The following is a 27,049-nucleotide window of genomic DNA, read 5'->3' on the forward strand; positions in this document are numbered from 1 at the left end:
TTGTGTAAATGCTCTTCAACACTGCACTGCGAGATCAATCTCGGCAAGCATGTGATCTTTTCCTACATCTGTGTAGCCCCCCTGCCTTACTGGTGGACATCATTTGCAGAAGGGCTGACCAGTGCAGAGTTGGAGTGACATTTGGTTCCATTTTGTAATGCATTTTCCTCCCTTGAGTCCATGGAGATCTGGTACCATAGCACTGCCTGTAGCGCAGATGCCACTTGTTCTCTGAAGAAGAAAGGGGAAAATGACCCCTGGAAGGGTAGGGACATGGAGCACAGAGGCATGTAAGAAATTGTGCCTTCCAAACCTGGTGTGTCTCTTCAAAGACAGGATGTTATACAAATGCCTGATGTGAATTTGGCATAAGCACCTTCTTAAATTGTAAAAAAAACTGCACAGCTCCTCTCTCCAGCATCTCAAAGGCTTTTTCTGAACAAAATTTGTAGAACATTGAGTGGCTGTGGTGGGAAGGTGTGGGTCACATCAGGGGCCATGGGACACGGCCCATCCCCAAGAGCAGAGGTAAGGATGGCAGGAGGCCCCTGTTCCTTTAAGGGACACCTCAGAAGAAGCAATTTGGATGTTTGCTCTTCAGATTACTCAGCTGGCAATGGGAGGGGGGAAGGGGAGATCGGCAAAATATTTCACACAGTCCTTCCAGCTGATCAACAGGGAAGCGAAAGTCAGATGCATGTGCTAAAATGATGCCTGTGGTGTAAAATACATCGTGAGAGGTCAGAGATGGTAGTGACTAATACTTCAGAGACAGACATGAAGGGGGAACCAGACTCAAACTGATGCTGAAATTTGACCTATTTGACTTCTCCTGTGTTATCTCAATTATTTCATTAGAAAGTTTTGAGTCAAGAAGCACTGTGGGATGCAAAAATCTGCTTCAAACGTTCATTGTGAGAATGGTAATTGAGTTTTAAATATTTATGGCAGAACCTGGAGTTGTACTAGTGAATGCATTATAGACTCTCCCTAGTGGTAAACCTGGCTTGCTGGAGACCTTGCGCTGCAAACAGCCCCAGTACAGTGAAAAAGGGGGAAAGGAATTTTATTTTCTGAAAATTATTTATTTAGCTGATTATAGAGGGCTTACTCCTTTCCTAGGCAACAGTTTCAGCGCGCAGCTACAGGATATGGGGAGGAGAAGGGTGTTCTATACAAACCTGACACCTGGATAACCTACAGGTTTGTGTTCACACATCTTGCAACTGTTTGCCCCCAAAAAACACTGGATATGCAAAAAGATCAGGCAATGAGGAATGAAAGACTCCTGCCTACTGTTGCCATTTGTAGCTCTTGCCGCTTGGCATTACTGATCCCATGTGACACGCTAGGAGGTACATATGCATTTTTTCTTTTACTGCTGATGGAAATAGGATTGTTTTCTCTGCAGGGAGAGAAGAAACGAGTCTGTGGTCCTGTGCTCTATTGCCGGCATAGGCCTTGGTGCAGTGGATAAAAACGAGGCCTTATTCCCTCGCCTGGCCCTGGGTCTGCTGTGGTAAGACAACACACCGCATGTACATACCACTTTAATGTGCGCTACTAATACAGCTCTGAGCCTCCAGCTGAGATTAATGGTCCTCAAGTCACTTGAGCCGGAGAACCTGCTTAGCGCGGGGTGTCCGACAGCCCCGCGTTCCCCGGGGGAGCAGCTCCGCAGGGTGCGCGGGGCAGGCGCCGCTCCGTCCCGCCGGGAATGCGCTCAGGTGCGGCTGTCCCTCACCTTGGGCCAGGTGGCACAACACGCTGCAGCTTAAAGCCGCAGAGCCCTTCCTCAGCCCTGAGGAACCCCCCGGCCGCTGCATCGTCCCTCTCGCCGCTGGCGGGGCCGGGTGGCACCGTGCGGGGCACGGGCTGTCCGCGGTGCCGCTGCTGCGAGGCTGCCCCGCTCCGGCCCCCCCGGGCAGCCGGGCCAGCGGCAGCCGCCGCGGAGCAGCGGCCGGCCCCGGCCGGGGCGGGGTGGGACGCACCGGGGTCCGGGGCGGCTCCGGCGCTCCCCGGCGCCGCGGCCACGCCTCGCTCGGCCCCGCACCCCGGCGGGGCGGGGGGGACGGGGGCGGCGCCGGCTGCCGGGGCGAAGGCGCCGGCTGCGGCGGCGGGCGCGGGGCTGCCATCCCGCGGGCAGGCACGGCGGCGGCGGCGGCGGATGGCGGCAAGGTCAGTGAGCGCCCGCTGCCCGCCGGCGGGGCTCCCCTCCCGGCCTCCCCCCGGGGCGGCCGGCGCGCGGTGGATCCAGCGGCGGGGGCGCCTCTCCCTCCTCCTCTTCCCGGCGGGGAGCGGGGCCGCCGCGGGCGCGGATGCCCCCCGCCACGCCTCCCTCCTTCCCTCCCGCCCGGGCGAGGGGCAGACGCGGGTTTCGTAAGCGCCTGTCCCGGCCGGCCACGCCGCGCTCGGGTGGCCGCGGCAGAGCGGGGTCCCCCCGGGCGGTGCCGCGGCGCGATGCGCGGTGCAGGTGAGCGGCCGAGCAGCGCCCGCCGCCACCGCGTCCCGGGAGGGCGGCGGGAGCCGAGGTTACTTCGGAACCCGGCGGGGTCGCGCCTGCATCGCACCAGCGCTGTTGCGAGCGAAGGAGGGTTATCCGTGTGCTCTGCGAGCAAGTAAATCCAGATAACTTAGAGACGGGGTTTGGTGGGGTCCTTTGTTCCAGCGGGAGGTTCGGTGGTGCTTTTGCGTTGGTTTGGGTTCGTTTTGGTCTTTTTTGGGGGTTGATTTCCCTTCCTTATGCCGGCAGTTAGCGGAGAAGATACGCGGTAACTCGGGTGCTGTCAATAAGTGCCAGACATCTCGCCGGGCTTTTAGGAAAAGGCTTTAATTAATTTTTTAACCAGCCTGAAGGGGAGGCGTGAAGCCCTCTGCCCAGGTAGGGTCCCCGCTGTAGGAGCGGCAGCGTTCAGAGTTCCTTACGGCGTTAGATGCCGACCCAGCTGAGGTCGAGCTGCCAAAAATGTGATTTACGGACCCTGCCGACATCCGTCACCCAAGCGCTTTGTTCCGATACGCCGTCCGGTGGAGAGACTTCTCCGGGAGTAGCTGTGCCTCTCCTGAAATGTGGATACCCAGGATACGTGCACCAGGGTGCTAGCCGGCGAGGCATTAAGAGTGTGTGTTTGTGTAATGGGTGTCTCACAAAAAAAAAAAAAGGGCAAACGGGATTTTGATAAGGTCCCATTAATTGAACTGTAAACATGGTAATTCCTCTGCGCTTGTTTGCTCACTGAAACTCTTCCTCCTCCTCATCGATATGGCCCATAGTTTGTTTTTGTTTGCTTTTTATTTTTGTTTTCAACTAGTATGTTTTAGAGAGTTTTTGATACAGATTTACTTAGATTTTTTTGTCTCATTTAGGTTGTTGGAAATTACTTGTAGCCTTCCAATTTAGGATGAGTATGAAGGTCCTGTTCTCAGCCTTTCTGTACTACAGGCCTTTTTGAAATGCCCAGCGAGTCTGCGCTAATGTAGAGCCCATGGGATGACAACAATAGCAATCTGGGAAAAAAACCCTTCTGCTGAAAACTCTGTTCTTGGCTATGTAACAGTGTGCGGCTGGATTTCACCTCTTACTAGTTGCACGGAAGGTGGAATGTAAAAGTAGTCCTGGCTGAGGAGTGCAAAGCTGGGACAGCCGTGTGCTGTTGCTGGCTGTGGCACTGGTGGCACTGGCGTGCCCACGGCTGTTGGGACAGGGCTCTGTGGAAAATTCCCGCTATGCACAAGCTGGCAGTACAGTTAAACAGCCCAAGCCTCTGGCTCAAAGCTGTGAGGTCTCTCAGAGGGTTTGGACAGCTGGCCAGGTATGTGAAGACAAAGTAAAGTGATACCTGTTTTTTGCTGCTTTTCTGGGAGAAAGTTGGTTGGACCACATGTGATAGAAATATATTGTGAAGTCTTCTTGGGAGTATTGGATAGTGCTGTGAGATATCCAGATTACAAATGCCAGGAAGACAAGAAATATTATTTTGGCCTTAATATTGTGTGTTTAGGTTATACATGGAAATGCAAGAGCTCAGAATGAGCCTCTTGTTCAACGACCTGCTGTGGCTTAGCAGAGTGCCCAGCGAATGGGCAAGTAGATCCTTCTGGGTGCTGGTCACTCTTCCCTGAGGGACTCTATTGGTCCTTCAGCTTTGCCAAAATCTGTGGATATGTTTTTGTCATACCTGCTCTTGGCTTCAGTTTGGGGTTCTCACCTTGACCCCTCGATGAACTGGATCAGAAGCTCCATCAGCCACAATCCAGCAGAGGCTTCAGCACAGGTTTAACTTCAGTCATGTGAGTTGCCCCAGTGAAATTAGAGGGATACATGAAAGCAAGTTTACATATGGAGATTTCAATCTCAGGGCTGCCTCTCATAAGCTTTCTAGGGTGTTCTCAGCCCCATGCAAGGCATTGTTTTGCCTTTCATGGGGCTGAGAACAAATGCCACATCATGTTTGGGCTCCATCCAGAACAGCTGACCATACTTGGGACCAGTACTGGCAGAGCAGGAGCAGTGATGCTTCTCTGCTGGAGTTTTATGGAGCATTAGTTTGTGCTTGGGGCTTGAAGTCTTGCTGGAAGCTAATGAGGCTTATACTCCTAAATGCTCAAGCCATCGTTTTGAGCAGAATTTAGTTTTCTAAGCCAGTGATATATTTTTCAGACTGTGACCTCAATCAGTTGATGGGGCCTGGAGGATACAGGTCTTTGGTATGAATGAATTTAGATGATTCCCTGATCAGTTGACATGACTCTACTGAAGACCTGGTGATTTGTGGTTCTGACCACATGGCTGTTGACTTTGGGACTTAGCCTAGGGCTCTAGCCTTTTTAAGAAGATCAGGCATTTTTTAAGAAGATCAAGTGTCCTTAGACTGCCTTTTGTATACCTGTGTTTATTTGTCAGCTAGTTCTGCAGCCCCCTTGCGTACACCCGAGTAGAAGATAGTCAGGCAAGTAGAGTCTCTGACTTGAGTGCGGTTATTCAGCTGAGTAAATGGTGTGCAATCCAAGTTCAAAGCAGCAGATTTTGGGTGTGAGTGCTCTTTTTGTGGAGCATGTGGGAAACTAATTTCCAGAGCCTGGGATCTTGGCATGCCTTAAATTTTCTCCTCTTCTTATGCTTTGCCTCTATCCGGTGGGTGGGTGGGCTGGAAGTCAGATGGAAGGCTGGGCTTTCCTCCCCTTACAGAAAGCAGCTCTTCAGAGAAATTCCACAGCTGTTTCTGAGTCTGTCTGGAGTTGCTTTCTTGCTTTGTCGCTGCTGTTTCCTCCTGCTGTGCTGTGCTCTGCGAAGGGAGCAGAGGAGTCCTTGGAACTGATGCAGCTCTGTAGCATCATCTGTCAGACCGAGTGGGGTTGGAGGAAACCCTCCCAGCCCTCATCAGTGCAGCTTCTCCCTGGCTTCTGGACTGGCCAGGGCTCAATATTTGCTGGTCTGACTGCAGCAGAGCTGCCCCCTGCCCTAAAGGCAGCGATGGTGGCCAGGCACCAACAGCATGGGTTGAGGGGACGCTGGGGATGGCAAGGAGAAGGATGCTGAGGTCTCCAGGATGAATTTGTTTCTATGGTTGTGAAGGAGAGCTGCTTTGACCCTGAGATCTGAATGATAGTTCTTCAGCCCTGACAAAGCATTTCGCTGTTTTCAGTGATGCAAATCCCCTTGCCCTGTTTTTCTGCTGCAGAAATTACCCCTTCAGGGCAACCCCCAGACATAAATAAGTTTGAAATTTGCCCCTTCCTGCTCCAGATGTGTAACATCTGGGTACTTGCAGAGCTGAACTTCATTGTGTGCCATGCAGCTCACAGGCTGGATTGAGCAAGGCGTTGTTTTTTGGGATGTAGCAGAACATGGGAACACCACTAATCAAACATCATGATTTTCATTTGGTTTTATTTTATTTCATTTTAACTTAGTTTCCCCAGGAAATGAGCACTGTTTGTCTCCTGTTTGGCTAGTTTCAACCAGATTGCACCAATGGTTGGCAGTCTGGAAGATCACTCATTTCCCATTTGTGTTTGTTAAGAGTAGTGGGTGGCAGGGAAATCTTTGAAGCAGTGCTGTCTCTGATGAAAACTAGACTGCTTACAGCTACTCTCTGTTCTGCCTGGTAGTGGCTGTCCAGCCAGGCATTGCTTGTGTGGTGGTCAAACATGCAGCAGCTCTGCAGCCCTGGCCAATTTGCAGGGCAGGGATGGATGTGAGGCAGCATTGAGGGGAAGTGCAGGGGCAGGAGGGCAGAGGACACAGATGTCGCACAGATGAGTCCTGTTTGTTACTCTTCCTTGCAGCATGACTACCCTTTGGTTTGTCAAACTAGAGCCACATGAGATTTAGGAAGGCTTGTGGGCTGACAGGCCTGCTTTCTCTGACCTCCAGGACACCTTGGAAGGGGAGTGTTGGAGCAGATGGGAATATGCACGCTGGGCAGGACTTAGCAGAGGTGTGTGTGCATGGGCAAACACTCTGCACGTGTGCAGTGGCACTGTGATAACCTGGTGTTCACTGATGCCAGCCATCCTGTTGAATTCAGTGATAATTTGACACTGGTAACATTCAGTGTTGTATGTTTCTCCCACAGCAGCTCCTGTGAGTGAATGCAGTCTCGGATTCCCACACAGCTCTCTCCCTCCCCAGAGTGACTTTAGGTAGGTGTGCACTCGGGCTGAGGTGCTGCTGTGGGATGTCAGGGACATGCTTGTGTGTTGCTGAGCATCCCAGTATAGATGCAGCTGGTTTGGCATGGCTGTCTTGAGGGGTGCCTCTGCAATCTGGACACCATTGTACTGAGAGAATCAGACTTACCCTCACCCAGGCTGTGTCTGTGCTACACAGTATAGCTGTGCTGGATGTGGTGAGCACATTTCTTCCAGACTTGGACTGAAGGAAAAGACAAGCATTGACAGTAAAAATAGGAGTGTCAGAGGTGTTGAGCATTTGCTGATTGTCAGATGATGCATACCTGTTGGTGTGAGCATAGAGCATGGCCCTGCAGAGACCACCGGTGTCAGATTCTAATGTCAAAATATTATGTGACACCTTAGAGGGCCAAGGTAAATCTCAAACACCCATATAGATCTAGGTAAAACCAGATGCATCTGTCAAGGTGAGGTGAAGGGAGGAACTCTATAGCTGGCTCCCCATCATGGTTTGCAGAGAATGTGGAGCATCAAGTCACGCTAACGAGGCAAAATGCTATTCCCTTTCCCCACACAAAAACTCTGCCTGGGCATCTCCGGCATCCACATGCAATTCTCTACTCTGTTAGGGATATGTCACTTAGTGAAGCAGAACATCTCTTGCTTCACTTCTTTTCCCCTCCATAAACACCATGTCTGACCACCGGTAGCTTGGCATGGTATGTGACTGTGGTAGAATGGACTCTTGGGCTTGGACAGGACTTTGCAGGCCCCTCCTCTGAAGGTGCCAGCAGCCACTCAAGCTTCAGAAATCCTGAAGCAGGCAGATGTGGGGTAACACATGGCTGTGGTGTTATCTTGCCTGTTCTTGTTAGATGTGTTGTGCTACCCCTATACCTTTAGAGATGGTGCAGTGCTTTCTCTGTTAGCTTTTAAACTGAACTGAGCAGGAGGAAGGCACGCATGCCAAGGAGGAAGGATTGCAATGTTTCCATTACCAGCCACAGTGGACTTTTCCATGGTGGAGCTTTTCCAAAAGATATGCACTGTGAAGAGCTGGTGTGACCTGAGTGCCTGGGACACTGCAGGCTCTGACTGCCCCTCAGGGATTTGATAGCTCTAGGTTTTGCAAACTCTGCTCTGAGGATGGGGAAAGATAGAAGTGAAACTTGCTTTGTTAGGTGCACAAGATCATGTAAAGCTTGTGGTAGTAGCTGCCAGCACCCCACAGACAAGGGTGAAAGTATTACTTAAAAGAAAGCCTGGGTGTGTGTTTGCAACTGGGGACATAGAAAAGCAAATAAGACTTTTTAAAAAGCATGAAGCATGCATAGGGAGCATGGTGTCAGACGTACTGCCTCTTGCCAGCTAATACCATCTTGCAAATAAAACAAGTTGGGTTGTTGCTATTGCAGCTGCTTTCTCTCACAAAGCAGGGTGACCCAGACACTGAGAAACATGTTGGCAATTGGCCTGAAGTCAGATGTATGCAAGGTAATTTACTTAAAAGACCCAATATAACAATTATCATTCAGCATGAACACATACAGCTGTAATGTTTGCTTGCCAGTTGTATTTTATCTGATGCTCTCCCTCAAGTTGCTCATTGGCTGCATCTACCCACAAACACAGAAACACAGCCTGGAGATGATGGGCTTCTTCCCTGACCTGCAGTTAGGAGCAATGATTACACTTTAAAAAGTGTTATTGTGGAGGTAGGAGGGATTCAGTGGCTTGGGCAGAAGTCTGTTAGTGGGGTCAGTTGGGATCCAGGCCTTGGGAGCTTTCCTTCTGACCTTGGGCAAAGCACATCAGCTGCTCAGTTCCTCTGTTCATAAAATCTGATTTGTGACAATCAGCTTCAGAGTAGGTGATTGATATTGGTCTTGGTTTTGTCCTCTGAAACAACCCCAAAATCCTCAAATGTTTGTGCATGGAATTGAAGCATAAAAGCTCCCTTTCTTCTCCCTGCTCTTTACCTCAGATAAAGGTGGAAGAAAGGGAGTTGTTCACAGCCATCTGCTGGAGACATCCATCATGTTGGGAGCAGAGGCTGCTGGTTGTTCCACATGTTATTAATGATGAAAAGATATAAACATATGATCACATAATTGTGTTGCATTTCAATTGCTTACGAAATAATGATATCAGGGGAACAATGGGGTTACAAAATCAGGCGGACAAAAGCAATGAAGTTGCAGGGCTAATGTTGCAGAACTCCCCTTTGCATCTGCATTATGATACAATCTTTAATTCTGTAATTGCATCATTTTTTCCCTTTCACAGAGTCCCTTTTTCACTGGATAGGTAATTGCTGCATAATTCATTTTCTCTTCCCCACATTTACTTTCTCCCTGTGTCTCTACATCTATTTATTTTACACCCTACCCAGACCTTGAAGTGAACAGTTGCTAATTCCTTCCTGGAGGGCTTTCTCAGGTGGAGAAGTTATTCTTGCAGCATATCAGGTACAGGTATTGTCTGTGTTTTCATAGTGGAGGAATGAAGAACAAATCAATCTCAGGAGATAGAAACACCTTCAATTTTGGCTACATCAAAGAGATACTTGGGTATGATTTTATTTTTCACTCATCCCAGAATACCTGGCATGATGTAGCAGTTCATCTGCTGGAAGTGTAAGGACAGCTGACCTCAGCTGCTGGTGTCTGTAGATTAGCCCTAAATGCCTTGACTTGAGCATGGAACTGCCCCATTAGGGGTCACCTGAAGAGAAAACTGGTTTCAGACTTGCTGAACTTCTTAAAAGGTTAAGTGTGAAGCTGAGGAGGAGGTAATTCCTGCCTGTAGGTGCTATGTCCAACTTCCTCATGCAAGGTGGTTGTCTCTCTCTTCCTGTGTTGCTTTGTTCACTAATGTTTCTGACATTCACCGAGAGAGTCAGGGTTTGAGGGACAGCTGTTGCTTTTATCACACAACCTTTACTGCCTTTTTTTGAAAGCAGTTAATTTCTAGAGCTCAAATGGTTTGTGATCATTGAATTGGAGTCAGTGCAGATATATACAGAGGTAGGGTGAAGGCTGTGTAGGCAGTCTTCATGACACCTCCTAATTTTGAAGTGACCAAGTTTGCAGTCTTTGTATTAAAAAAATACCATAGCTAGGTTTAATTTTATAACTGCACAAAGGGAAAAGCAGGAGATAAATAAAAATTAGGCCTTGTCATGTGAATCTGCAGTGGCCTGAGTCATCCAGAGAACTCAGACCCTTGGGATGTAACATTAATTTCTAGCCCATGAGATAAGGGCCTGGTGAGGAAGCCCTGTTTGTTATGCATGGTGGTCAGTGGCTGGAGTGGGACGACATGCTCAGCAGGTTGTGTGGTGCTGTAACTGGGGGGCTTTGCAGCCCAGAGTCTGGATATCCTCAGATCCCAGTTAAGGATGGGGTAGGCAGAGTTCTGGTGCTTCCCAAGTCCTCTCTAACTTGTTTGTGTCTCTTTTGCTCTGCACTGCGTGGCAGCCTAATAATCCCCTTAAACTTGCCCTTCCCAGTCCTCCCTCTGTTTCTGTGTTCCCCTAACAAATGCTATCTGCTTCTCTCCATGTTCTCATGTAACATCACTTTAGCCTGTTGTTACTGGTGCCACTTATAATTTTCCAGAGGTCCCAGATAGCCTGGTACAGTTATGTACAATCTTGATTCTAGTGTAGATCTGTAATTTTTGCCTATTCAAACTGTAGGTGAAAGCCAGCTCAGTGCCTTTGAAGCATTTTAAAAGATTAATCTTCCTTACTTTTAGACCACAGCCATTACTATGGGAATACTTTGAGATCAAGCAATGGGGAAATGGCTGCTTTAGGCTAACTCTATTTATACCTTATATCTAAAGAATATGTTGTGTTCCACCCTGTTCTTCAGTATTTTGTTGTACGCAGTCTTGCTTGATGTCACCTACCTTCTATGGGGTGAAATATGTTACTGAAATTGCAACAATTCATAGCGAGGAACACTAATTGCTCATGCTTTTTTATTTTCTGGAAATGAATAGCAGCATGATAGTGCAAGAAAGAGTGTGCAGGTTCTGGAGGCTGAGCTTCCAGCTGAAATGCAAGTTGGTGAACTTGGCTGCTTTCCAGAAAAGTGGTGTCTGTTGTTCCAGCAAGTCATTAGATGTCTGCACTTCTGTCTTCTGACCAATTTACAATGAGTCTCTTCCTACATCTTTATTCAGGGGAGGGGGGTGGTTTAATACCAACCTCACACACCAGTAAGAGAGGACGATGTAGACAATTTCTGATTGTGTTCAAATGACCATAACAATAGGCTTTCTTTATGAACTTAAGGATATTTTTGTTTCATTTTACTAGATGAGGAAAAGTGGATGTACCAGCAAAGAAAATATGCTTGCCAACAAATCTGGTCTTGGAACAGACCAGGCTGACCTGCAGTGAAACATTTGGGATGATAATAATTTAAAAGTCAGGCTTGTGTTCTTGGGAGTTTGTGGTATGAATCATGGCCATGATCACTATAAACCATGTCAAACTAGATTAATAAAATAATGTCAGAGTGTCTTAAAAAGTTTCAGATGACTCCAAGGACTGTACACCTTTACAAAAATAATTAATAAGCCAGATGCTAAAAACTGGCACCAGCTGGTTTTTCTCCTTGCATTGCCGCTGTAAGTCCAAGAGCCAGTATTTGGTTACTGAACTTCATGTTTTTGAGGAGAGACAATTAACAGGAACATGGGACTGGTCTTCAGCTATTACCTGAAAGTTCTTGGGGTTCCAGGGACTTTGTCAAGCCTCTGGAAAGTTACTGGGAGAAATGGCTTGTATCAATGGAGACATCTACACATCTTAAAGAGGTGAGGCACAGGTTTTGTGGGGGGAGAAAGTAAACAGCAAAAAACACTTGCATAGGCATCTCCAGCCTGTGGAAGGTGGTGGTGAGCCTGTGTGCCTAGGATTTGGTCTGTGCTTGGATAGGCTTCACTTAATCCCTGATAGAACCTTGTTCTCCCTATTTTGTGTGTGAGGTTTTCTTTTGAAGTGAGCATGTTTAGGCAGACCTTCAGGCACTGTAAGTTGCAATAGCTCCCCTGGGAAAAAAAACAGCTCCTCTGTGGGGTGGCCCTCGTGTTAGGTGTGCCCTGCTGGCCTCTCTCCCCCCCTGGTTTGCCTCTCTCCTCTCCTCTTCCTCACAGCATCTGTGGTCAGATGCTTAGAGGCAGGGACAGGGGTTGGAAAAAGCTGGCTCAGCAGAGGAGGTGGAGAGCCAGCTGATGCCACTATTAATGTTCTTTCAAAATTGATGGATGAGAGGGTTACAAAATTGCAGAGGGAAGTGAAAGTTAACAGAATCCATGTTTTAATTGTATTCTGGATTGTTTTCAGCAGTCAGCTTCTGAGGTGCAGGACAGATCCAGCATTTTTGTGAGGATGTTGATGTGGACTGCACACTATACTGTTTTAAAAGAAAGAAAAAGATTGGGCCAGTCTGTTTTCCACACTCTGCTGCTCTCAGTCTTCTTCACTTGTCCTATGTGATAGTATGCTGTGTCTAGACAGTAAATCAGATCTGAAATACTGTCCTGATGCAGCTAGAGAAAAAAGAGGCTCTTGCAAACACCTGAGGTGTCAAGGTCCTCAAGCCTGTAAGGGATACCTAGGTTCTAGACTTGTAATTTCATCTGTGTGCCCTTCATCCTCATAGAAAGGAGTGAGGATGGTGGAGCTGCCTGGCTGGTGGGTGACCAGCAGTGTTGGCCTTTAACCTGAGGGAGATTCCTTTTCAGCTGATGAAGCCCTTATGCTCAGTCTGCCAGTAACAGTTTTGTGCAGCATGAGGTTTTCTTCTGGACAGGTGTTTTACTTGAGCATGCTTCATCCAGGATTGGACCAAAACACTCTCTTCTAAGTTTCATTTTTCTTCAGGTTTTAAATAAACCAATTTTCTTTGTAGTATTTTTCCTAGCTTTTCTTTCCTCTGTTACTGAGACCTTCTCCCCCCAGGCTACTTAATTCAAACATAACATGCTATAATTCTACATGTTTTGAAAAAGTACTTGTGTAGGTGGTTACGAAAAGAAAGCATCAGTCCTTGCTTGCCTCCTCCTGCTTCCTCCCAAGTCAAAAGCTGAGAAAGGGACACCTTTCAGGAGTGTGCTCTTTAAATTAAAGTCCTAGTCTCAAAGTCCTGGCATCTGCATCAAACAAGTGTTCTTTTCCATCAGCTGCAGTTGCATAAGGGAAGGTGTCTTTGGGGTCTTGGAGGGCTGCTCTGTTTCTGAAAAAGAATAATTCGGGGTGGAGATGGTCTTCTGCCTTAATGCTTTAGCTTATGTGTTTCTTCCATCTCTCTCATACCTTTGTAAGTATTTCTGGGATCGAGTTGGGCAGCGAGGGGCCTCCCCCATTTCTCCCTACTTACCTTCATGGGGCAGCAGCTGCCATTCTAGTGGTGAGGTTTAGAAATTTGTTCCTCTGGCTTCCTTTCCTGCTCTGGAACTGGTTGGTATTTTAATGTCTGTAAGCTAACATTAGGCAGGGTAGCACACCAAGGAGCTGGACTGCTGTAAGAGGAAAAGTTCCTCCCATTGTTGCAGGGAGGAAAACAGGCTTGTGAGATGTGGTTGTGATTCCCGTGAGTTCTAGAGGCACCTTAGCTAAGCAGGAGGTAAGTGGGGAAGATGAGCAGTGGATCACAGCGGCTTTCTGACATCCTAAAGGACACAAAATCTTTGCAGTATTTACTCTGAAAATATTCTCTCTGCCTTTCCAGAAGTGCGCTGTTTACACACAAGCAAACACTGAGGTTTTGCAGCGTACGTGCCTGTGCTGTTTGTGCTGTGGGCACAGCTGCTAGTGCTGATAGGAGGGTTTCTCTTGTTCAGGCGCTTGCTGCTTAGAAAGTAGAAATTTGCTGAGAGTGGCACTGGAAGCCCAGCTCTCCTTCCAGTGGGGTAGGGAACTGCTGGCAGGGGCTGAGCTGTGCCACAGCAGAACCAGAGGTGCTGAAGTACTGGCACTGTTATTTGGAATATTTAAATCCTTTAAGCTTTTTTTCCCCCTTAGCAATACTTTCCAAATCTATTTATTTAAAAGAAAACCTGAAAAATGCTATTTTGCAGATAATTGGGAGCCTGTTTTCTTCCCTCTGCCGTGGCAGATCTGTTAATGTCAGTGACTACAGCTACAAGTTCCTTGCCCAGGTGAAGCTTGTCTTTGCTTTTCTGGTATCAAGTCCTGTTTGGTATGTTTTGATCTGATTCTCACAGAATTTCCTTTTGTTTGCTGCACTGTTGTGTATGCCAGTTTCCCTGTAAATGTTATGAGAACTGGCAGTATGGGCCTGATGCCAAGGGTAAGGGACTAATACAAATACATTTATTTTTATTTTGGAAGCTCTTGCAATTCACACTTTGCTGGCGGGGTGGTAATGATGTTTCACAGAAGAATGCCTTTCTTTTCATTTTGATTTCAAAGTGCTCTAACAGGGTCCATCCACAGTCTTAGGCAAGGCAAATGATGCACCAGGATCAAGGACCATTCAGCAGTAGGAGATGGGGGGTGAAAATGGGCCTGGGGGCATAGGATGATCCTGAGGTTTGTCCAGGATAACAGCACTGCTACGGCATCCCCAGAGCAGGGTGTGATGTCCCTGGGGGTCAAAACCAAGGTCATATTTCCATTTTCTGTTGCCAGGCCTGTTCTGCTGTATTGCATATTCAGTGTTTTGTTTTAGGAGGCCTGAAGATGTGTTGCCACAGCTGAACAAGGCGTCCTCTGTGAGATCTGAGATCCCTGCCTGTGCAATACCTGGCTGTTGGGGGCGTGCAGAGCCAGGGACAGAAATGGCTGAGGGTTTGCTTTGGCTCCTGGTGTGTGGCTGTGCTCAGCAGCCTGTGGGATGTACAGAGCATTGTCATGCCGAGGTTCTTCCAGTGGGACATGGCAGCTTTGGCACCCAGGGCTGTGCAGTGTGAGGGCACAGTGTTCAAGCTGGAGAGGCACTTGATGGGAGGTCAAGATGGTTATTTGCATTACTGATGAGATGATTAGTAGACGATGTTCACGGCTCTCATTAGAGACCTGTGGAAGAGTGGGTTCAAACAGAAGGATCTCTGTGTGTGTGTAATTTATGAGGGCTGCTGCTCAGACCTTCATTCATGCTCTTAATTGTTCCATAGTGTCAGTGGGGAGGAGAAGCTGGAAAATGCTAATTGTGTCCTGTGCTCTCAAATGGGAGCAAAGGCAGACATGGCATGCAGTCCACAGAGGCTTAGATGCTCCTCTGTGCTGTGGATCAACAGTGTAGTGCAGGGGGATCTGATTTTCATATCCTGATGATTGGCTTTCTTTGTATAGAAGTACCCATTTTTTAGAAATAGCTGAAATCAAAGGGCCAGGCTCTTTGGTACAAAACTGTTTGTTCTTGGTATTTGTCACATGCTTAGTTGATTGAATTAATCAAATGGTAAATGCTTTTTCCCAAACCAGAAAAAATCTATGCAAAGAAATGTACTCCACCTATTGTTTTTTTAATTTAAAAGCAAAATACAAAAAGATCCCTCTTTTCTGCTTCCTTCTCTCACCCTCTTTCTTTTATGTTTCTCTTGGTGGCAAAATAAGAAAAGTAAAAGGTTGAAGATGTTGTTTTGTATGGGCATTCATACATGTATGTATGGAGGAAAAAAACAAAATATATGGATGTTTTTGATTTACCAAAAACAGGCTGGTAAAAAATCAGCGATTTACATAAATTTACTTGTATGAAAAAGTTGCATTTACCAACTTGCAGTAACTTTACAAGTTATTCCACTTCGTATTCTGGTGGTACATAAACATAGGCTTACTTTTGCAATTTCTTAATGCTGCATATCCTTTTCTAACTTACAGCACAGTTGCTGTTCATGTAAAACTAGTTTAGGGTATTGAATAGGCATGTCCAATTAATTTTCTTCCAGCTCATTGTTTTCTTGCTTTTGTTTTTTTTTTTGCTATTTATTAGTACTAGAGGTGGTGGCTACTCTTAGTTCTGAAGTGTGCAGTGCACATCTTCGAGTGTCCTGACCTGCGTCACAGTTTGGGAGTCTCTCTTCTCCATTTCCTTTGTGACACGTGTCTGAGCAAAAGCAGTGCCTGCCTCAAGAGGGTCTGAAGTCATGGGTGTGTTGTGCTGCATACTTGTGAGATGTATCAGCTTCCCCCTTTTGTAAATCTTAAGGTGCAGGTCCTTTTATATTTCAGCGTGGCTTACTTGTTCAGTGAAAGGGATGCATGCAGTTGTCTAGATGGATGAAACTGGTTTTGGGTGTTTCAGTACTGCCAGACATGACAGAAGTTCTGAGCTTCTTTGTGTGAAATGTGCCTCTTCCACGAGAGGAAAGTCCTTGACTGTACTTTCAAAAACTGAGTTAAGTAATTACTCTATGACCGCATTAACATTTTCTTTTCTTGCCACTTTTCCAATTGTGGCAAGATTTGCAAGCAAGAAAAAAGAAAAGTAATATAAGGGAGCAGATAGTTTGGGGGTTTGGTTGTTTCGCTTCTTTATTGCATCTTACCTGCATCTGATTTCTGGCAGTGTTTTGTGACCTCCTGTGGATCTCATGAGTGTTTTTCATTCAAAGCTCCAACCAGACAGAAACCTACAAGCCAGAGTACTGAAAGCTCTGAACTGCCCAAAAGGAAAAGCTTCTTGCATCAGCTCTTCCTCTTTTCTCCTGTGTTGATGAGAACATTGAAGGCAATTGTTTAAACCAGCTGAGTTTTACTGCAAAAGAAACAAAGGAAAAAAGCCACAAAACTGTCAACATTCGGAGATAAGTACAAAGAGGACTGAGCACTCCTCTTCCTCCTCAAGGCAATCCCAAATTTATTGCTGGCCTTATTTCAGTACATTTTTAAAGGTTTTAAAGATCAACTTCATTTGAAAACAAAGCTGTGGTTTGGTTGTAGTGCACCTAGAAAGTGGGGATTAGTCTTGTGTGTCAGGATACATGTGTTTAGACTATCTGGAGCTTGAATATTCTTGGAATATTCTCAAAGTGAAAACTGGGAGCCATTTAGCAATAGCTGAAGAGGAAAAGGTTTTAAGTCACAAAAATCATAAATAGAAGAAATGCAAGTTGCATTTATTTAGTGCTGCATAGAAGGAAATTGCTAAACATGTTCATTTGGTAAGCAAATGGGTTCATGAACTGTGTTGTATTGCCCTTTTTTTTGTAAATGCCCCTATTTCATCAGCTTCTGTTCTAAGATAGATTGCTGGCATGTTACCTTCTGTAGCCTAAAATCAAGAAAAAAGAGGCTTGTAGGAGTAGCAATTTCAGTGGACTGCCTGGAATCTCAAACTGCTTATTAGATTTCTTTGAATTATTGGGTGATGTATTTGGTAGCTGGTGCTTTGTATCAGAAGTACATAATGTAAATACATTTAATTAGAATAGTGCTCATACGCTTTCTGTAAGTCTTTCGACTGGATTTTGCTAGCTTTGTAAAGCACAAAACTCCAGGTATTGGCAAAATTTCTTCTTGTGAACTCCTTTGCTGTAAAAAGCTGGTGCAAAGTAGTTCTGTTCTATCAAAGGGAAAGACTAGGAGGCGTGCTGCTTCTCCCAAAACCACACACGTCTCTGTGCCACTTTGTGGATGTGTGTTGGTGATTTAGCTCTTCCTTCATCACAGAACAAGGATCCCTGTTTCCTGGTGCCTTGGCTGCCACTGCAAAGCCTCCTTACAGATCTTGCACCAGTAGAGAGAGGTGCTCCTGCCCTTACCTGTTGAGAAAGGGTGCTCAGCATCTGGGAGGCACAGACACCATGCTGGCACTCCCTGGGAAAGCTGAGGCAAATCGGAAAGAGCTAGAGAAGCAGGGTCCTGCAGTCCACACACTGTCTGCTTCCTAGGTCTTAGGACAGTGGCTTTTTGGAAGCAGTGAAATTAGATGGCCATGTGCCCAGTGCAAGAAATTATTCACTCCACTGTATTTATTTTTATAGTGAAATTGCATTTTCATATCTCCGTGAGAGAGACTGTAGCCGGATACTAACCCAGTGAAGCATTTCTTTTTGTAGACATAGTGACTTTGGCACAGCTATGATGAAGCTCGCTGCTCTCTTCATGAAAACACACTGAGCTGGGAATGCTGCTGGTTTGCATCCTCTCCGAGGAAATTTGGTGATGCAGTTGTGGTGGATGGAGATTGTATTTTGTCATGCTCCAGACCGACGTTGCTGTGCAGGAAAAGATGTGCTGGACAGGCATAGCTTTAGTAAAGTTACGTGACTGTGATTTCACAGTGAAACATGGGATTAAGAACTACCTGAAAATAATTTAATTTCACTTTCTAGTGACTCAGGAATGTGAACACTTTAGATTTGAGGCACATTTCTTAAAGGGGTTTTACATTTCAGTACATTGAAATGAATATGCATGTGAAAGCTTGAGAGTATGAAGTCTGTGCTTGTGAATTGGGTAGTTAGTGGTTTGGCCCACCTGCATTTTGTGTTTACATGCAAAGTAATTTGCATTAGCAGGAGAGCATTCCATGTGCATACAGCATGTGTTACAACTAATCAGCACACTAACAAAGTGGTTCTGAGAAATATAGGAGGCCGTGTAATTAAGATGAGCTACTTGTTGGAGGTCACTAAATTGTGTCTTGTCTTAAAAACAGAAGAGGGAGAAAAATGGAGGTGAGATGATGGGGTTTAAATGATTGTTTTAGTTAGGATCCAGTCCTCTTTAAGTAATGCAGTCTGCTCTTGATCTTAGAGAATTACTCAGGGCTCTGTTTCAACTGGTCTCCAAAGTGACTCAGTGTAAGAACCGAGGTCATGTGGATTTTTTTTAAAGACTTATTGGACTAATTAGGCTATGCTATGTGGCTTAGTAGTAGTTAAGCATGCCCAGTGTTACTGGTAAGAGTTCAGCCTTCAGTTTTCTGCTGGAAGCAACTTCCCTTCAAAATGCAGAGATGAGCAGCGGTTGTGATGAGAGATTGTAACATACAAACCCCAAAGCATTGTAGAAATTATAGGGGAAGGAACAAGCTGTAGAAACTGGAAGGAGAGTTAATTATATGACAAGAGGTCCACTGAAAAAGCAGATGGCTTAACGTTCAGTATTGCAGGGAGAAGATGGATTGTATGAGTGTTTAGTAAACTACTTTGAGTCTGTTCATGTGCATGTAATACATATATAAAAAAGTGGCTGCTATGATTATGTATAATGGTTTATTATGTAGTTGTTAGAACTAGGCAAGAGAGAAAATAAGACTTCCAGATGTACCTCTTATGCTCATTACAAACATTCATACAAACAAACGTTCCTCTCTCTCCAGCTCTGGACATGCCGAATGTTGCTTGCCTGTTATCTGTGTTCCTCCTTGCTTCCTGCCCACTCTGTCCCTACCCACCTCCTGCCCTGGCCTCCAGCTCCCATAGGGAGTCTGGTATCTTTACTCCTGCTGCCTTCTCCATCCTCTTCACATACTTCCTAAACTTCAGTAATACAGATGTAAATCAGGCAGAGTTTAGTTCCCCCTTAATTTCTTGTAGCATATATAAGTCCAAAAGATTTTAAAAGAAAATTTAATAAAGGTCTTTGTCCAGTGTTTGTTTCCAGATACTGTAAATGATTGGTGAAGACCTCAGATTATTTCTACAAGGAAACTCTCTTAGTATGAACTTTACCAAATTCTACATGACTGAAAAAAATTATGGGTTCTCTTGACCCATAATTCCAGAGGGGTAATTTTATTGAGGTTCAGACTCAGGTTTTGTATTGTAGGAAGTCTGTGCCTACTAAGGAAGAGCCTTCATCTGTCACATATTGTTTACTGTCCAGAGGCAAATTTCAAGTCTGGAAGGGTGAGGCCATGTGCCATTGGGAGAGTTCTCTCAAAATTGGGTTGCCAGACCAGAGGGCAGTATGATCAGATGAGCCAGAATGTGCAGTGGGGTGTTTTTAGTGATTCTCATCAATAGCAGGAAGACAGAGGACTGCCTGGCTGTTCCCAAGGCCTGCTGGGCAAATGCACTGAACCAGTAAGAACATATTGAAGCAATGCTGTGTTTTGTGCCTGTGGTGTCCATGTTTGAGTGTTGGGTTGTGTCAGGACCATCTTTGCTTCGGTGTGACACATTGGCTTTGTGCTGCCAAAGGTTACACAGGGTGGCATTGGGTGCGTGTTTGTCCCAGCATAATGTTCAGTGTGGTGTGCTTCCTCCTTGGCTTGGCTTTCTGGTTGGATTTTGATCTAGAAGAAGTAGCTCCTGCCACCAGGGGATAAGTACAGTGTGGATGTTGTACACAACATGTCACTGCTAGGCCTGCCCAGTTTAGTGGTGGCCAGCACTAAGCCCAGAGGAGTTCTTTACTTTTCAGCTATGCTTGGTGTTGTCACAGCATAAGCTAAACTTAAGCTGCCTGAATACCAGCTTAGCTAACTTATTGTTCTTTGCTACTATTTGGTCTTGCCAGCACAGACAAACATCACTTCATTTCTCCTCTTCAAAGGCTGTTATTACTCGCTGCTTTTTTAATTTCTTCCCTCCTCCCAGTGACACCTCCAGTAATGTTTCATTGCCATGCAAAATGAGGAAAGCACTTTGTCAGCAGCCTACTTCAGGCAGAGAAATTTATATCTTTGAGAAGCATATCTACAGAACAGCAATTACTCAGATCATCAATATTTATATAGCAGATAATAGACATCATGGACAAGATGAATATTGTCACAAGAGCAATAGCTGTTGGGAAGGGGGGGAATGCAAAATATAATTGCTAGATTTTTTAAAATGGGATAATTATTTAACTTTCAAGTGATTGGTGAAAATAGCTTAGAGTCTGAATTAACTATTGAGTGGGAGTTCATCTGCTTCTAGAAAGCAAAGGAAATGCCCCCTCCTGTCTACCCTCAGTTCACATAGTGAAAGCTGCCTGGTGTATTGTCCCTTGCATGTGGCTTTAGCTGAGGGCAGTAATGGTGCCAGGCTCTGAATGAGGATTCATATAAAATAACAATAAAGTAATCAAGCAGCTTGTTTTGAAAATTAATTTTAACGTCTGCTGTGGATGGACGCTTCTGGTTGAGATGGTGACATAGTCACACAGGCTTTTATTTTAAAAGCTGAAGCCCAGTGCTCAGGGAAAGGTGGCCATGCTAGGGCGGTTTTTAAGCAGAGCTTTGCAGCATCCTGCCTGCCAGCTGCTGTGCTGCTGCCGCCTTGGTGCTGCCTGATGGGACGGGCAGCCCAGTGAGTCCCGGTCTGGCCTCCTGGCCGGAGGGACAGCCCAGGTCATGGCTTCCTGTTTGCGCAGGAGATGCAGCTCCTGAATTCTGCAAAGAGAATGCCTCCTCACACCCACCCTTTTTAACCTTTTAATGGCTGTGTGATTATTTGTGGGGCTTTCATTCACTGGCACGAAAGTCTGCTAGCTTGTCCTGTTTTTGAGATGTATTAAGTCAAAAACTGAAGCCCACTGCATGTGGGTTGTTTGCTAAAGATAATTTATTTGCTGACCTTTTTCTTATGCATTTGAAATGCCTCTGAATAGCTCAATTTTTTCTTTATACTGACTAACTCTTCATGTGTGACTTCAGATGAGTGTCTGAAACCCTGCACCCTCCTGACTTGTCTCAGCTGAGGGGGAGCAGTGGATGGGAAGGTACAGTACTTGATGTTCAGTGTTTAGCTCAGTTGGATTGGCTGTCATTTGTAGCATTAATCACATGGTTTTCAAAACATTAAAGCAACTTGGGAGCATTTGCAACAGAGTTGGTCCACCACAAAAGATTTAAAGTACCGCAGCTCTGTGTTCTGTGTTATGCGTATAGCAGGCTTCTTGTGCAATGCCTAGAGAAAAGCTGGAACAGCATTTGCAAAGGCTGGCATCCTAAATCAGGAGACGCTTGAACTGGCTACAAGGGAGGATCAAGATGAAGACTTTTAAATTGGTATCTCTCTTTCTGTTGCACAAAAATCAGTTGAACTTCTGCTTTGTATTCCTTCCTGGAGTTAAATACCTTCTGTGGAGTTGTAAGCTTTGGAGGAGCTAGGGCTTGCTCTCTTTGGGCTAGGTCTGATACTCAGCCCAAAGGAAGCTTGAGTTCCCACCTTTATCTAGCAACTTTTCACCCTCGATGCTTTTCTCTTCATAGGTAAATTCATTAGACTGCCTGGATTCTAGCCCCTTTTCAAATTAATTTTTAATATAAAATAATTAGACATTGATTGGAGCAGGGAAAGGAACTTCCTTTCCCTCACACTCACTTTTCCTTTCTGATATTGAATTGTGCACTTCGAAGTGGAATGGGGTTAAGGAGGAGGCATTGGTGAAGCTCCCCTGAACTACTGAAATTCCTGGTACTTGAAACTTTATCTGGGATAAGGGAAAAGAATATTGTAATTTAGTCAGATTCACCCTTAGTGAAGAAAAGTTTCCTTCTGCTGTGAGCATACCCAGGTTCTTGTGCGGGTTCCCTGAGTCTGTTACTAGCATGTGACTTGGGGAAGTCCTGATCCTGTTGCATGCAGCTCAGTTTGAACTGAAGGCTTGTTTGAAGCTCAGTTTAGGCCAGCTTAGATCTTGCTATTGCAGGTAAAGCTGAGACCTCCAATAATGTCAGTTTTTAATAGTTTAGATGCTCATTCCAGTGCATAACTGTTAATGGGGGTGGTTTCTAAATTGCAGATCGGAGACCCAGTATTGCAACTATGCGTGTTTCAACTTCTTCTAAAGTAGTACCCCCTAAGCTTTTAAAGACGATGCTGTAATCTTTGCTAGGAATTTAAATTTGCAGTCAACAGGCTCCCTTTTGTAGTTACCTTCCCCAGATCCCTTTGAGGCAGCCACTCTTGAGACTCTGTTGAAAGACTGTCTGCAAAAGGGTTAATTTAAACATTATCATCTGTCTGAGGTTCTGCCTTGAGGCAAGTAAGCACTAGATACCCCTTGGAGAGGTTGCTGCAATTCTCAGGCCACCTCTTACATAGGTGAACCGGCCCTGTGACAGATGCATTCCTTGCTCCTCCAGGTGCATTGCAGCTTGGAATAGCTTTTTTTTCAAAGTAAGGAGAAGAACAAGGGGCCATTGAAAAGAGCAGGTTATCAGCACTACTGATATGCTAGATTATTGGATTGTGTTGAAATAATTAGTTTTTTCATCAGGCTAGATTGCTTGTACCTAATTCTCTGAATTTTTTTTTTTTTTTGGGGGGGGCGTTCAGTGTGGTAACTTGCACAGAGATCCTGGAGATGATGAAAAGAATTGCTTTTCCCTCATATTTAATGAGATACTTTGCTGTGTTTTGGCTGTTTTGTCCCATTGCTAAGCCCTGACAAATTTATGTTCTACCTTGAGGATGAGGTATTAGTGGCATGAGGAAATAGTGTGTTTGCAGCATCCAGAAGCCATGAGCCTCTCTTAATTCCATTCCAGTTCAGTGTCAAGCACTGGGGCGCCACCATGAAGACTCTATACTGAAGCCTTTCTGTTGGGCCAGGACAAACTAGCTAAAGCCTTGAGAGTTAAGTGTGTAAAGATCCAGTCCTGTGTAGTGATTTTCTTTAAAGGCAGAAATGGGAAGAACTCCATGGATATATTGGTCAGAGATATATTGGTACAAAGCTTCAAGAATGTTCCTAGAAAAATCCCTCCTCCTTAGATTCTGAGCAGTGCAAGGGTGAAGGCTGTTTGCTTCTTCAGTTGGTTTTAAGCTGGTTTGAGGATTCGCCCTGCATTGCCTTCTGGAATAGTTTTTCTGCATCCTAATTTTGTCAAGGTTCATCCAAGGTTTTGTGAAGGTTCATTGGTTTACTTTATGAAGGGATACAGCCTGCCCCCCCCCCCCCCCCCCCCCAAATCTCCTTTCACTGAGAAATAGAACTGAAGGGTTAGATGTAGGAATGCTAGCACCATACCCCATGGGAACTGTAATTAGCATACTTTATTTCCCATTCTTCCCTTGGGGTTTGGCTTCATGGCTGACTTCCATCTCCTCTTTTAAAGTTTAGTTGCTGTTGTGGTTGTGGGAGCTGCAGTGTAGCTGGGAAGCCCAGTCCCTGTTGGAGGCTGGTAACAAGGGTTATCCTGTCTGCAGTACTTTGAGCTGGAGTAAGCGGCATTTCACAGTTCTGAAAGTGGACTACCAAATTTCCATTATTTAGTAGAAAGGTACCTCTTCCTTTAATACAGGTGGAATAGCTGTTGATTTCATATAATTTGTAAGGTGTTAATTTGAAAATTCATAAATTTTCATGAAAACTCACTTTTCTCTATTTTTATTTAATCACCATGGCTGAATTTGCAAGCACAAAATGCCGCTTTTATGGGCTTGTCCCACACTAATGAAGTGTGATACTAGGATACTGAAATTAGTTGTGAGTTCAAAGTGTAGCAAGTAGGGGATGTGATACGATTTACCTGAGGAGACCTCTTATTTGGCATAAATATTTCTGACATGTGGTATAGAGCTAGATTGAGAACAGGAATAAGCTACTCTTTAGACTTCAGATTTTACTTTCTGAAGTAGATGAGATGCCCTTCTTAAAAATAGAAATCAGCAGAAATGCTGGAATTGTGTTAATTGAACAGACTGATAGTCTGTGGAGTAGGAGATGTGTCAGTATGAAGTTTAAGGATGTGTAGAAGAGAGAAGCTGGTCAGCAATAGCAAATTAGAATTCAGTGAAGTTGTGTTACTCACAAATTTGCTTTCAATAACTATTTTTACAAGGACTGCTTACAACTGCTACTTTTACAGTTGGTTAATTAGCAACCCCCTTTGGACAGAAACACAACCCTCCTGAAAGTCTTCAAGCATACAGAAACTTGGATTTTTTAATACTCTCTATTTCAGGCTGTCTTCTGGGTTTCAGCTTACAGTCTTTTGCAAGCTGCCACTCTCCCTGTTTGTGTGACTTCTGCGGAAAGCACAAGTGGTTGAAAGGGAATTTTAAAATAGATCGTGAAATCCAGGGCATGTCAGGATGATTTTGAGGTGATCTTAAAAATCCAGTGGTTGTCTTCTTTGAAAGCTTTTACTGAATGTTTGAGATTGAGCCTTTCTCCTCTTTATCTAAAGGCTGGGAAGGTCTGTTTCTCTCAGACAGCATGTGTCACACATGTTGGCATTTGGAAATTTGACCAGGATGGTTTCTCCACTGTAGGAATTCCTGGGCAAGTCTGGCTCAAATCTGCTCTTGAGAGCAGTTACTGTGAAAGGAACTTCACCCAGCTCAGTGGAACTGCTTTGTATGGAGTGGCCAGTGGCAGAAAGAAATGCTGGCAGAGTTGGACGCAGTCTGGTTTTCACAGCTTTAAAGAAATTGTATGCTCACCTACAAAGTGTCTGTGATACACTTCCTTAGACTCATATATAAATTTATAATTGTATTAATGCATAAAATAAATTCATGCTATCATACTGGTGCTCCTGAACATCTTTGCAAAAAGGCAAGGTAAACAAGTGAAAAGCATTTTGGTAGGAAAATGTGCATTTTAAGAGTTTATTTTGCCTGTATTCAAAAGCAGTTTAGGGAAGAAACTCCCTCATATTCATTTACCTCTTGGAGTCCTGATATCCTGTGCAGATCTCTTCTGTTGCAGCTGCATCCCTGATACAACAAGGTGTGAGTTGGGCTACTTAAGGTAGAGAGGAGTTATTTCAAGAAAAGTTAGGATTATGTGGCATGCTGGCTTTCCTTGCTTCTGTCCTTATGTTTGGAGTTAGTGTGAGCCAAAGATAAGTGGCTGTTTTTTGGTGAGGGGCAGTGGAAATGTAATCCCACAACTACAGGAACTTCATGGTTGTAGCTCTTGGAGGAGCGGCAGCAAAAAACCCTTCTTCTGTATGTTAATGGGTGGTTGTGAAATGAGAACAAAAAAATTAAGGAACATGAACTGGCAATTTTAAGAAGACAACTCTACAAATTTGTCCTTTAATGAAATTAGAATACTGTTGCTTTTTCAAATGAAGAGGAACATAGAGGTCCATAACCTGTACTTGTGCATTTTTAAATCAGGATATAATGCTGAGTTGGAATTTTTCAGCTCACTCCTTTAAAGGTCTAATTTTCTAGCTTTCATGCTGGTTTCTTTTGTGTCATTTTAAACAATATACAATAGCATTTTTCCATCAGCAAAGGCCTGTGCATTTCAGCGACCTTTACTGCTTTCTTTAGAGGGGTGGTGATCAACATACAGGGATGAAAATACTTAATGATTTTTTTTTTCTTACAAGAGGTCATATGCCTTTATTCTTATGATTGTACAACTCACACCTGTGTCTTGCACCTGTGTTCTTTATTTTGAGGAGCCTGAAAGTCTACTTGCAAAATCTGAGCTCATTTGCAAAAATCAAGCTAAAAAAAGAATATAGGTGGAGAAAGCTATTGCCTTTAAAGCAAGAAGCTTTTATTCTAATGCTCCTCCTTTGGTCTCTCACCCCCATTAAATATATGATATTTTCTTCCAAATTTCACAGAATCACGTAACTTACAAAGGGATTGACCCTTTTCATATCTATTGACTAGTCAGTGCCAGAGAATTTGGTGTGCCTTTCTGACCCCACTTACGATGCACTTGCCTGCTTTTTGCTGCCTGGCAACATTAAGGCTCCTGAGAGTCCACACTAATTGCAATCTCCTCACTAGAGGTGGAGGTTTATTGCACCTAATAGCAAGGAGAGTACTGAAGCCTCATCACCCCTTAGTTCTGCTTCCTGATCAGGTGGGTGGGATATTGAGGAAAGCATCTGTGCATCTGTTCAGGGACATCTGTGGAAACAGGAGGTTCAAATAAGTTCTTTGCGCAACAACTGTGTGACTTTGAACTTGGAAATACTTCTGGTATTAACCAGTTACACACTTCATTGCTGCTCTGTGTATAGGTTACAGATATGCTTCATAATCTGTCTTCCCACAGGTGAATACTTTATGATCCACATCCACAGTGAGACAGCAGCTAGGAAGGTAGAGTAAGCATGAACAGTTGCCTCATTCTTCTTTCCATGCTGTCAGCCCATCTTTGTGTATTAAAGATAACTTACTCTAAAAACACGTTTTGAGCAAACCTGTGTGCAGAGCATAAACTTTGAGCTGCGTTGTGCCTCTTTCATGGGGTTGATACTAGTGCACCATCAAGAAAAGAGCTGCTTATAGCTTATGAGGAAATGAGTTTGAAATTCTAAATACAAAGGAGTTCCCTAAACACAGTGGAGGTCATGGCACTGATTGTGGGGCCTATTTTGCAAGAAGGACACATTACTTTGGTTTCATTTGTTGTTCATATACACAGATTTGACCTTAAACTTTTCCAGTTTTCTGTCTCTTTATATTTGGGGTCAGTTTGGAGGGAGGGGGGCAGGGAAATGCCACTGATCCACTGACATATACCGGAGAGGAAAGGAAATTACTTTATGACAGATCTTTTCTGCTA

The 27,049-nt window shown here is 44.9% G+C and overlaps 1 protein-coding gene across 5 annotated transcripts in view; it reads left to right on the plus strand.

The window, feature by feature from the left end:
- Nucleotides 1–1,408: 1,408 nt before the first annotated feature.
- Nucleotides 1,409–27,049, plus strand: part of RNF152 (ring finger protein 152) — a 44,084-nt gene continuing 18,443 nt past the window's right edge. The window contains exon 1 of one of the 5 annotated variants that reach the window (XM_063162229.1): nucleotides 1,409–1,519. The gene's annotated coding sequence lies outside the window, so the exon portion shown is untranslated. Of the gene's footprint in view, nucleotides 1,520–2,112; nucleotides 2,179–2,435; nucleotides 2,474–2,517; nucleotides 2,619–6,576; nucleotides 6,646–27,049 lie in introns of those variants that run through there. The other 4 variants (XM_063162190.1, XM_063162256.1, XM_063162217.1 and 1 more) reach the window with 4 other exon arrangements.

The sequence above is a fragment of the Melospiza melodia genome, chromosome 1 (assembly GCF_035770615.1).
Source record: "Melospiza melodia melodia isolate bMelMel2 chromosome 1, bMelMel2.pri, whole genome shotgun sequence".
NCBI classification, from domain to species: domain Eukaryota; kingdom Metazoa; phylum Chordata; class Aves; order Passeriformes; family Passerellidae; genus Melospiza; species Melospiza melodia.